The sequence below is a fragment of the Rattus norvegicus genome, chromosome 4, assembly GCF_021556685.1.
Source record: "Rattus norvegicus strain SHRSP/BbbUtx chromosome 4, alternate assembly SHRSP_T2T, whole genome shotgun sequence".
Taxonomy (NCBI): domain Eukaryota; kingdom Metazoa; phylum Chordata; class Mammalia; order Rodentia; family Muridae; genus Rattus; species Rattus norvegicus.
The window spans coordinates 137,531,703-137,545,042 of NC_141537.1; the positions used below are offsets into that span (position 1 = coordinate 137,531,703).

Genomic DNA, 13,340 nt, shown 5'->3' on the forward strand with positions numbered 1-13,340 from the left:
TTTCTTTAAGATTTTTGTATTTATTTTATCCATCTGAGTACACTGTTACTGTCTTCAGACACACCAGAAGAGGTGTGACCCCATTACAGGTGACTGTTAGCCACCATGTGATTGCTGGGAATTGAATTCAGAACCCCTGGAAGATTATTTAGTGCTCTTAAATAATCTATCTATCTCTTTTCTCCCTGGTGTTAAGACACACATAAACATGCCAACATTATTTTAAAGAAGCCCTTTTCTCTCCTTGGGGAGTAAATACATACAGCTACTCAGATCCTTACTCAGGATGTTCTCAAGGTTCCTATGTGGCTATGGTATGGATATCAGATGGTTTCTTCTTGTTTGAGTTTGAACAGACAGTCTTACCATGTAGGAAACTAGAGATGCTGCGAAGATCCCTTGGCATGATGGGAGGATATACAGAGTGGTGGTACTCTGGCCCTACTCTGGCCCTTTCAGTTCACTGAGCACTTTCTATGTCCCTGCTGTGCTAAGCCTCTTAAGATGTAAGTTGAACTCTTTAAACCTCTGCTTCAAGTATTATTCTATGGTTTTTTTGTTTGCCAATGAGATAATTAGAACTCTAGAAGTTCGAAACACTATTATAAGTTCACACAGAAATGTTCACACTAGCTACATTTCAGCCCTTCTGTTGTTTCATTGTTCTCTGTCTCTCTTGATAGATCCTATAAAAATTGGCTCTTTCCTGCTCTTTGTGCATATGACATTCACACCTGGCCACGTTAAGGAGCTACGGAGTGTCACTCACCATTAAGTGCATGTGTAGATTGCATGTGTTCTGTTGTGAGCTCGTCCAGTCCCTGGTTAGCCATGTGGGGCACTAAGATAGCAGCAATCATTAGGACATGCCAGTTTGTTAAAAGTTTAGTGTAGAGCCTGGAGTATCTCTGCTTCCTTCTTTTACTTTGTCAAGGAGGAGATTGCAATTTATGTGGGTTTCACTGTAACATAGTCACTGAGGATAAACTCATCTCGGAAATAATTTAGGAAGATATCACTTTGAAAAGTGGCAGGTCTCTAAGGATTTCTTAGGCAGCCAACTTTTTCACCAGCACCAGGCAAGCTCACGATTTTATCTTGCTGAACACATAAAATCCTCATGGGGTTGCTTGCTGCATTGTGTGAAAACTACTATGTTCAGATGTGCGACAGCCTCACGTCTGCAAGGCACTCCTTGGAAGAGGCTCTCTGGGTCAGAGGTGAACTAATTCAGAGCTTCTTTGCTACATTTTCTTTGGATAGATATGGTATTTCCAAAGGGACACATCACATCTATTAGTCCATTTGTGCTAGAGACAGTCCTGTTTCCATCTCCAGGATAATTTCTCCCTTTCTGTATTTTCTCTTTAATTGGCTGAAATTTAACTAGATTGTTGTGCCTGCATTACAGTTTCTTATTATTTAAAGAAACCACCAGATACTCAATTTTTCTTATACTTCTAAGGTAATTTATTAGACTATAATAGTATCATCTACATGAGTGTATTCCTACATTAGGATGACACTGTTGGACCATATATGTCCTATATATGTACGTACACACACACACACACACACAGACACACACACACACAGAGACACACACACACACAGTAAATTTCATGGGTTTGAGTATTTATCAGAAAGAAAAAAGATGGAGGGGAATCATTTTGTTTAAGAAAGAGAAATAAAAATATGTGAATGTGCTTTCATATTACTTATAGTCTAAGGAATTGTCTACACACCACTTTAGGAGATCATATAAAAAAGAATGAAAGAAAAACAACTCAAGAGTTTATCCTTCATATGTATGGGAAACCAAACACACATACACATGCACACGTACACACAGACACACACATGGGGTGGCGGGGGGAGATTAGATTACCCATGATTAATGAGGATGCTTTCTCAACCAAAGTTGAATGAAGCAGATGAGAGCTCCACAGGCTGAGGAGCCTCTGCGAGCATACAAATAAGTCTGATCAGCAGCTACAATAGCAACAGCCTCCCTCCTTGATATCAAACAACTCTTCGAAAACCCAAGTAAGAATGTCAGTCCAGAATCTGATCTTTATTTGTCATGTGTGTTCTTGACAGTGCTGAGAAATTGAGACCTGTCGGGACCCATGTAATGCTGATCATATGACATGAATGCGTTTTGCGGAGTTGTCTCGCAATGACACAACATTTGAACAGCAAAAGTTGGATCCCAACTGTGTATACAGTGTCCTTATTGCTTATAAAAGCATATTAAATCTTACATTCTTTAACTTCAGCCTTGAATAGGGAACAGGTGAATCAGAAAGCCTCACTCAAAATTAATCTGGGCGAAGACTGCATGAATTTTCCTCACTGAATGATTATTTGTAACCCTTAGGATGCTGAACAGCACAGAATGACTGCAGTCTGTGTGTTTCCCTAGTTAAGTAAACATTGTTGGTTTGTTTTCAGAAACCAATAAACCCCAGTGTGCTGTAGTGCTGCGTTCCACTCAGCAACTGGTTGGGAGCCACATAAAGTGCTGTTTTGTCTATTGTTAGTTGCCTATAAGCAATTCTATTTGTTATAATCAAGCAAAAAGTAATGGCTTCAGAAACAGGCCTAACGGGATTGAAAGGAAGTTACTAAGCAAAGGTGTAAAGGGCACAGTCTGTGCACTGTGTCCCTCGGTCAATTGCTCAGCAGTAGGGACTTTCTTTTACTTGCTAGCCTGGAATTTTTCTTCTCAGTGCACTGGTGTGAGGTTCTCTCCGGAGGCATCACAATCTGTTTAGAGCTTCTTGGCAACAGCTTTTGGATTAAGGCCAATGTGATTGCCTGCAAATGCTTGCAAGAGAAGAAGGTTACTTGCGGATATATTTTTAAAACTATCTCTACTTTCCTTTAGTGCCAAAGAAGTTACACTTTTATAAATCTCCTTAATTAAGTACTTCTGCCAGATTGCTTTAGGATTACTGAATGATATTAAGCCAGTATGCGTGATGCATATTAGAATGTGACAACAGATATATAAAAATCTGCTTGGCTTACACTTACTGTTTGGTGCCTGAAAGAAAAACTAAGGTCATCAGAGGTGTGTTCATGGGTCTGAATTGGGAAACAGGCTTATGGCTGCTCCCCTATAGTCTGAGTGCCAAGCCTCAAATGGTCTGGGAATTAACAATAAAAGGCTTTGTATATTGATTGAAATACATCCTTCATCTCACGTTGATTTGTTAAAAGATGGAAGCTTGGCATAAACCCCTGTGGGTGGGAAATAGCCTCTTGAATTGAAGGCCATGTTGACTCTAATTTGATGGAGGTCTGCTTTTGGAGTGCTTTTTAATAGAACTCTCCTCATTTTAGTGGCATTGTTCCATTTAGAGGCATTGGTCACAGCATCAGACCAGAGCAAATGGCTCTCCTGCACTACAGTTTGTAGAGGACAGCCAGGGATGAACTCAGACAAATTGTAGTCTGTTCCAGAATACCTTAATCTGTGAGGGCAGGCACATCAATAATGCTTCCTGTGTGGAGTCTGATTATATGACTGTTTCATGTCTGCCCTTTTGATGTCTGATGTTATGAGATATAGTCCCACAATTGAAAGCAATGCTAGTAGGTATTTACACATTGAATTGTTTTTCATGTAAAGTGGGAGGAGGAATCAAATTAGTATATGTTTGATAGAGTAATGACAACATTTAATTGAAAAGTTTCTCCATACCCGGAAATTATCTCTAAAACTGCTACTTTGGTCTGTCTCTAGGTGTAATAAACTAACTGCAGACAATGATTCTACCTTGATAATCCAGGCAGACCACAGTGGATCAAGCATTACTGGTAAGACTCTTTGCCTTAATCAGTCTCTTTATGCATTTATACTGTGTGTCATCATCAAATTACAAAAAGGAACAGGTATAGCCAGAGGAAGTAACAAGGGATAAGAAAATTGTTACAGAAATTGAATATTCACTATTCTAAAGAGCTTGTATGAACCAGTATACAACTTGTATAATTGTGTCTGTGTGCACGCGCACATGTGTGTGTGTGTGCGCGCGTGTGTGTGTGTAAGAGAGAAAGTTTATGCATATGTACCTGTAGTATGTGTGACCATGAATGCATATTCACCTGTGTGTCTTTACATGTACATGAGTTTATTCCTGTGTGTATGTGTGTGTGACTGTGCATGCATGTATGCTTGTGTGATACATTAAAATCCTTTTTTTTTGTTTTGTTTTTTTAAGAGTAAAACTCTTCCTTTGAATGTATTTCATCTTGTTCACTGAACTCTTGGCATATTTGAAAAATCACATCTTGACAATATTTATGTAAATGTCATTTTTAATGGGAAAATTAGTTTGGCTCCTGAGTTCTGAGAAGGTTAACTTCTTAGAAGGCTTTCTATTTACTGAGTAAATTTTTATATTTTCAGCGGTCAAAGAGAGCTTGCCCCTTCGTGGTCTGGGGGAAGTTTGAACTGTCCCTGGGATTTAGATAAATGTGAAATCTGTCCTAATCCTTCAGTTAGTGTTTTCTTGAATTGTTGCAAATCTAGGAAGTATGATACCTAGTGTCTAAGAACTTGAAAGTTAGCAAGTCTGTTTTTTTTTTTTTTTTTTTTTATTAACTTGAGTATTTCTTATATACATTTCGAGTGTTATTCCCTTTCCCGGTTTCCGGGCAAACATCCCCCTCCCCCCTCCCCTTCCTTATGGGTGTTCCCCTCCCAACCCTCCCCCCATTGCCGCCCTCCCCCCATAGACTAGTTCACTGTGGGTTCAGTCTTAGCAGGACCCAGGGCTTCCCCTTCCACTGGTGCTCTTACTAGGATATTCATTGCTACCTATGGGGTCAGAGTCCAGGGTCAGTCCATGTATAGTCTTTAGGTAGTGGCTTAGTCCCTGGAAGCTCTGGTTGCTTGGCATTGTTGTACTTTTGGGGTCTCGAGCCCCTTCAAGCTCTTCCAGTTCTTTCTCTGATTCCTTCAATAGGGGACCTATTCTCAGTTCAGTGGTTTGCTGCTGGCATTCGCCTCTATGTTTGCTGTATTCTGGCTGTGTCTCTCAGGAGCGATCTACATCCGGCTCCTGTCGGTCTGCACTTCTTTGCTTCATCCATCTTGTCTAATTGGGTGGCTGTATATGTATGGGCCACATGTGGGGCAGGCTCTGAATGGGTGTTCCTTCAGTCTCTGTTTTAATCTTTGCCTCTCCCTTCCCTGCCAAGGGTATTCTTTTTCCTCATTTAAAGAAGGAGTGAAGCATTCACATTTTGATCATCCGTCTTGAGTTTCGTTTGTTCTAGGGATCTAGGGTAATTCAAGCATTTGGGCTAATAGCCACTTATCAATGAGTGCATACCATGTATGTCTTTCTGTGATTGGGTTAGCTCACTCAGGATGATATTTTCCAGTTCCAACCATTTGCCTACGAATTTCATAAACTCGTTGTTTTTGATAGCTGAGTAATATTCCATTGTGTAGATGTACCACATTTTCTGTATCCATTCCTCTGTTGAAGGGCATCTGGGTTCTTTCCAGTTTCTGGCTATTATAAATAAGGCTGCGATGAACATAGTGGAGCACGTGTCTCTTTTATATGTTGAGGCATCTTTTGGGTATATGCCCAAGAGAGGTAAGTCTGTTTTGAATGCGCAAACCCACAGTGATATTCTTCCAAAGAAACTATGTTTAAATCTTTATTTTCAAATTCTTATTACTGGAAAAACAGTTGTACTTACATGTAGTTATAGCATATGGATTGTGATTACACCATATATATAATATACATTATATATTGTGCACATACATATAAATCTGACTGTTTCGATCATGCTTCTCAATGCTTGGTCTGGAGAATTTTATTCCATTCACAAAAAAAAAATGCCAAAAATTAAGTGTCATTCTTGATTTTTAACAGGGCTACTTGAAAATATATTTATAATATAAAATTTTTTTCTACTCTTAGAATCCATTTTGTCAGTGACAGAATATGATACGTGTGCAGAACTTTTGGGTATATAAATTATAAATGGGTTCTTGGTGATACAACATGCAAACAGACATGATGCCTTGACTTTGAGTTGCTGTTAAACTTTTAGTAACCTCTGGAGGCCATCTACATGAACTCAGAGCTATTACAGGAATAAGCATTTGAGGACACTGTGTGTGTACTGTGGAAATCACTTGGCTACTTTGTGTCTCAGTTCAGTCATTTTCCCCTCTGCTTTTGTGTCTTCCATTTGAAACCTCTCTGCACAGGCAGGTTAAGTCCAGTTAATCTGCATGTCTATTAGAAGACCATAAACCATGTGTGTTATCGTTTAATACCCTGCAGGAAAAGTCCTCCAGAAATCTGATTACTTAGGTCTTTCGATAATAGAGTTTATTAAGAATGTGTTTATTCTATTAAAGCCCTTTTATGACTTTACTTGTAATAAATTTCTAGTTTGTAAGATAGCCAGGTAAGTCTTCTCAGAAATTAAAGGATCAAACGTAACACCCACAGGACAGGACACATAATTCAGTGGTAAGTTGATGCCTAGAATGCACAATGTCCTGAGTTCACATCAACAGAGAAAAACCTAGTAAAACAATACAAACCCCCAAATTAAAAAAAAAAAGATGAAACATCCCAGTAAATTATCAAAAGGGAAATACCCGAATGTATCAAAGGAAGCCTAATTGTCATTGTGTAAGAATGATATACAATTAATAATTATATCTACTGACATCATGAAAATGGATACAAATCTGTGAAATACACTACTGCTCACTCATAGCTGCCCATCCCTCCCTCTGTTTTAAAATATATTTCTTTCCTGTGTTTCTGATGATTGTTCAAATTATTATTTAATTCTATAAAATGTGCTTTCTTTTTTCAGTACTCATTGTGATGCTTGAGAGATTAGCCTTTTAATTCTAGGAGAGCTTTGTAGCATTGCGGTCTTAGAATAAACACACACACACGTGCTATACACACACACACACACACACACACACACACACACACACACACTCTTAAATTCTTTTTATAAACTTTCGTGTGGAGATTTCTCCCTGGCTACAGAGCCTCTTCAAGAACGCTTTGTAAGGGAATAAACTAATCGCCAGTGCTCTGGTAGAAATGAATACCGAATTTGCCCTTTCATTTTCTTTTTTTCTTTTTTTTTTATATTTTATATATTTTTTATATATTTCTTTACTTACATTTCAAACATTATTCCCCTTCCCGGTTTCCTGTCCATAAGCCCCCACTCCCTCCTCTCCCCCTCCCTCCTATGGGTATTTCCCCTATACATCCCCATTACTGCCCCCCATATTCCCCTGCACTGCGGGTCCGACCTTGGCAGGACCAAGGGCTTTCCCTTCCACTGGTGCCCCCACAAGGCTATTCTCTGCTACATATGCAGTTGAAGCCCTGGGTCAGTCCATGTATAGTCTTTCAGTAGTGGTTTAGTCCCTGGAAACTCTGGTTGGTTGGTTGGCATTTTTTTTTATATTAACTTGAGTATTTCTTATATACATTTCGAGTGTTATTCCCTTTCCCGGTTTCCGGGCAAACATCCCCCTTCCCCCTCCCCTTCTTTATGGGTGTTCCCCTCCCCATCCTCCCCCCCTTGCCGCCCTCCCCCCAACAATCTAGTTCACTGGGGGTTCAGTCTTAGCAGGACCTAGGTCTTCCCCTTCCACTGGTGCTCTTACTAGGATATTTACTGCTACCTATGAGGTCAGAGTCCAGGGTCAGTCCATGTATAGTCTTTAGGTAGTGGCTTAGTCCCTGGAAGCTCTGGTTGCTTGGCATTGTTGTACCTATGGGGTCTCGAGCCCGTTCAAGCTCTTCCAGTTCTTTCTCTGATTCCTTCAATGGGGGTCCTATTCTCTTTTTTTTATTTTTTTTTTTTTTATTTTATTAACTTGAGTATTTCTTATATACATTTCGAGTGTTATTCCCTTTCCCGGTTTCCGGGCAAACATCCCCCTCCCCCCTCCCCTTCCTAATGGGTGTTCCCCTCCCAACCCTCCCCCCATTGCCGCCCTCCCCCCATAGACTAGTTCACTGTGGGTTCAGTCTTAGCAGGACCCAGGGCTTCCCCTTCCACTGGTGCTCTTACTAGGATATTCATTGCTACCTATGGGGTCAGAGTCCAGGGTCAGTCCATATATAGTCTTTAGGTAGTGGCTTAGTCCCTGGAAGCTCTGGTTGCTTGGCATTGTTGTACTTTTGGGGTCTCGAGCCCCTTCAAGCTCTTCCAGTTCTTTCTCTGATTCCTTCAATAGGGGACCTATTCTCAGTTCAGTGGTTTGCTGCTGGCATTCGCCTCTATATTTGCTGTATTCTGGCTGTGTCTCTCAGGAGCGATCTACATCCGGCTCCTGTCGGTCTGCACTTCTTTGCTTCATCCATCTTGTCTAATTGGGTGGCTGTATATGTATGGGCCACATGTGGGGCAGGCTCTGAATGGGTGTTCCTTCAGTCTCTGTTTTAATCTTTGCCTCTCCCTTCCCTGCCAAGGGTATTCTTTTTCCTCATTTAAAGAAGGAGTGAAGCATTCACATTTTGATCATCCGTCTTGAGTTTCGTTTGTTCTAGGGATCTAGGGTAATTCAAGCATTTGGGCTAATAGCCACTTATCAATGCGTGCATACCATGTATGTCTTTCTGTGATTGGGTTAGCTCACTCAGGATGATATTTTCCAGTTCCAACCATTTGCCTACGAATTTCATAAACTCGTTGTTTTTGATAGCTGAGTAATATTCCATTGTGTAGATGTACCACATTTTCTGTATCCATTCCTCTGTTGAAGGGCATCTGGGTTCTTTCCAGTTTCTGGCTAGTATAAATAAGGCTGCGATGAACATAGTGGAGCACGTGTCTCTTTTATATGTTGAGGCATCTTTTGGGTATATGCCCAAGAGAGGTATAGCTGGATCCTCAGGCAGTTCAATGTCCAATTTTCTGAGGAACCTCCACACTGATTTCCAGAATGGTTTTACCAGTCTGCAATCCCACCAACAATGGAGGAGTGTTCCTCTTTCTCCACATCATTTGTCCGGATTTACTAGCTGTGTAATTTATAATTGTTAATTTTCTTGAGATGCAGGCATGTTTCCTCTTCATGTCTCTCATGGCTGTACCAGTCTAAGTCACCTAAAGAGTATTCCCCATGCGTTTTACCAGGCAGCTTTAGTAGGTGAATGACAGAGATGATTTTGTTGTAGGAGTCCATGGAAATACATGGGACAGAAGGTCACCTTGGGGCACACACCCAGACTGACTGATGGTTCTTATCTCTCTCCAGGGCTCTTCCTCCTGATTTATAGATTTCGATGTGTTCTTTTATATCAAAGCCTTAGCTTCATGCCCTGGCAGTCCAGAAGAAAGACTAATATTTTCATTTAACTTTGGTAGCATGCTATCATGGGAAAGAAGATAACAGCTACCTTCCCTAGCTTGTCTGTGAAGAGTTTATTTAAAAAAATGCTTATTTTACACTGATTACCCAAGTCCGCAGGCACAAACATGCTTACATGAGCTTGGCCCATATCCTCTAAGGATGACAGAATAGAATAACCTCCCTATAGAAACAGTTTTGTTTTTCAATACAACAAGCTCCAAGTAGGGCAGAAATGTCGCTTGTTTGATCTTACCTCCATCAAATTTCCATAATTATTAGAACCGAACCTGGGGTACACCACACTCTGTGAAAGTGGGGAGTAGGAAGAGGAGGAGGGAACGGAGAAACGGAGACTGGAAAGATTTTCATTATGGATGGTCCTTTGCACACCTGTGCTGAGAGGTTCCTGGACGGCTTCTCGGGACCCTGTAATCGCCTTGGCAATCTTGTCAAAGATTTCCAATTCCGTTTCAACATGGGCTGTGGTAAGTTTTGTTGCTTTCTAATCCATCAGCCCCTGATAGCCTCAGCCAGCCAAGTGGCTCCTGGTCTTGTTCCTGGCATTGGCTCTTGCTCGTTCCGATTAGGACGGCTAGAAAATAGAAGTGTAAGTTCCTGTCCATGCACAGTATACAAAGCCAAATTCTCCTTTCAAGTTCTGCTTGGAAGCCAAGTAAAACGGATCTCCTTGGAAAGAACTTCCCCTCCGTTGAATAATTAAGTGAAGTTTTTCAGCGGCTTCTGAGATGGGGTATGCAAAGGCGCTAGAAGGCTCCATCAATGCTAGAATGTTGTGCATAAATAATTAATGTGCCATATTTCACGGTGCTGACAGTAAACAGTATCCTTTCCTTTCCAGTGATATGAATGTGTCAGAAGAGTGCAGGGCCGTAATCACTTCTATCCATATTTGATGTTTACACCTTTTAAATATTTATGAGCTGTTATCTGGCTTTATTGTTATTTATGCTCTCTAGGGGCCTGCTGAGAAGCCTTGCATTTCTTCCTTAGCTAGCACTCTGCTTCCTTTCTCGCTCTCTTGGCTCCTCCTTGTGTTACCTACAATTTGCATCCGTAATTCTGTTCTTGAGGTGCCAAAAATCCATTTGTTTCATCTGGAGTTTTATTGATGTTGGTTTTACTCAAATCACATACACATAAATACATATAGTTTCCGAGGCAAAAAAGTAAATAAATAAATAAATAAATAAAAATAAAACCAGCAAGGACTCTGAAGGGAAGCTGAAATCCACAAACATACTGTTACCATGCTACAGGTAGCTTTTATGTCTCTAGGGAAATGGAATTCCAAAATCGAAAGATTGCAGAGTAAGCACCATTTGAGTGATTTCATTATAAAGCTTTATATACATGATCAGATTGCAAAATTTTTGTTTTTTTTGTTTTTTGTTGTTGTTGTTGGTTGGTTGGTTATTGTCATTATCTGGGTATTTCTTAATCTTGTAACAGGGGCACAAATGGGAATGCTAATATCTATATGTATTTCATATATCAAATTTTAATATTTGGATATATGTAAGCACCAGTGAGACCCCTGAAATTCAAGGTATTGGGCAGATCCATTATCTCCAGTGGTTTCCTTTGGGACCCTTTGTTTTTTCTGGTTTTAAGATCTTAATAGGCTTAGGTTCTTCCTTTATAGGCAATTTTTTTTAGGTTTCATTGATTTCCCATTTTTTTCCAAGTTAGGAAACCAACATCTCTCTACAAATCAAGAAGGGTTTCTATTGCATTGCAGAGAAAGAAGTGAAAAAGATGACCCTTAAAAAGATAGCGGAATGCAGCAAAACGTGTGATCATTTTAAGAATAACTCTTTTGATCTTACATTTATATATAAATGAATTATTCAAATAGCAGAGCAGTGTCTGGGATAAATAAAAAAATAGCCATTAAAACACATACCACCAGCAAACAAATGACCTCAAGCAAAATCAAATTGAAGGAGAAAATTGTGTTTCCTCCAACAAAATGCTGGTTTTGCCCTAAGGCGATTGTGTTGGAGAAAAAAGACCATGTATAACATAGACACAAATCATACACATCTTCCCCGAACAGCAGGTTTTATTGGATTGCACACATGTGCAAATACTCGAGGCCTCGGGAAAGAAGTACAGCAAAAAAATACATCACGACTATCACCACCGAACAAGGCAGGATGGGAGCAGACACATCTGAAAGCCAAGTGATGAAGTAGGGCCTTAAGAAGTAAATCAAAGTCTCTGATCAAAGCCTAATTTAGCCTGTCATAAATGATCCTGCAGTGGAAAGAAGCCTCGTGCACAGAGATCAAAGATTAGGATCTGCAATATAATGCAGCACCGCTGCCCTATGGAGAAGGGGGTGGGGAAGAGAGAAGAAGGAAAAAGAAGTCATACATCAAAGCTCTCTAGGAACAGTGTGGTACAATCTCCCCTTTTTTTTAAGGACAGCATACAAAATTAGAAAAGTGGAAATGATTTTTACAATGTGCTTGAGTTTCCCCTCTGAAACTCTGAGAAGCTGGTGAGGTTGGCTCAACTATCTTGTTTGCAAGTCCATATGAGGCCGTGCTTGTCCCTGCAGTAATGTTTCTGTATTTGTAGTCCTTGCTTGCATATATTAAGAATCTTCTCGCAACAGCAAACAACAGGTACATAATTTTCCACTTGAGAGACTATTAATTGACTTTCTATTGAGTCAGAGACTAGCGCATGCTAATATGATTGTTGTTTTTTTAAAGCTAGCTAGTTCAAACTTTGTACAATCTTTTTGTGATTTTCTGTATAAACTAGGTATAGCCCACTCTTCATCCGTGCTATGTAGTTGACAGAAAGGGAAACATGCTTTCCCTGTATTCCTATTGTCTGTGCCTGTGTTTGAAAATCAAACTAACAATCTGAGAATTACTTGGAGAAAGGGCATGTGCACTTTATTTGATAGTAATAATTTAACTTTCAAATGCACAGAGGATGTCATAGAAATATATGGAAATCCAAACAGCAGTTAGACACCCAGCTATATACACCATTTAAAATAAATTATATATTGAATAAAAGTAATAGAGCCAATGACAATGGTCATGCATTGTGGGAAGGTAGATACATTGTGAAGTGCTAGTGGAGGATAAGGATATTTTTAAAGGTTTGTCTGTGCAGACTCATCTGCATGCCTGCCTTCTGTCTGTGGGAATAATGATTTTCCTGGTACTAGAGAAAGAATGGTAGCCCACCTATGGGACAGAAACTTTGCATAGAACTTTGAGCCAAATGTGGGGAGTCCAAATAGTTCTTTCTGGGTTTACTGTTTTACACCTATTATCTGTGAAAAAAATAATTCTTTTTAATAGATGTGTTGCTTATTGTTTTACAGTGTGCCCGTGTCTCTGTGGAGGCATATGCACAAGAGCATTTGTATCTATGGAGGATAGAGGCATAGGATCTCCTGGAGCTGGAATGACAGGAGTTTATGAACTGTCTGAGTAAGGTGCAACCCCATTTAACTTCTTAGTGACATCTGCATACCTTAAAATGAAAATATTTTGGGGTGACATAATCTGGCCTTTCCTAATTCCAATACATTGTGCCCTAATGTTATTGTACCTGAAATGTGTCGTACCAGTTTGAACCTGTGCTATAAAAGTAGTGAGAATTGTATCAGATTTCTTTCTTTTTATCTGAAAACGGAGCACTTGATTCTTTTTATGAATCAAACATAGTAAGTATATTTGCTTATTCATTCAATAATTCAATAATTAATTTTACTACTAAGTGCCTCTTAGCTAATGGTGCAGTTCTCAAGAAAGATAGACACAGTTCTTACTTTGAGAAAAAATTTAATCTATTAAGGGAAAGCAGACATTACTCATACAACCATGCAGATAAGTCTAGAATTGATGCTCACTGAGTTCTAAAAGTGGGAGTTATATAGTACTTGACCTGCTGTGCTCAGAAAATGACT

General features: G+C 39.7%; 1 protein-coding gene across 8 annotated transcripts in view; it reads left to right on the forward strand.

The window, feature by feature from the left end:
* Window positions 1-13,340, forward strand: part of Chl1 (cell adhesion molecule L1-like) — a 216,366-nt gene that overhangs the window by 43,955 nt on the left and 159,071 nt on the right. For all 8 annotated transcript variants that reach the window (NM_001427108.1, XM_087659529.1, XM_087659528.1 and 5 more), the window contains 1 exon segment: window positions 3,752-3,825. The gene's annotated coding sequence lies outside the window, so the exon portion shown is untranslated.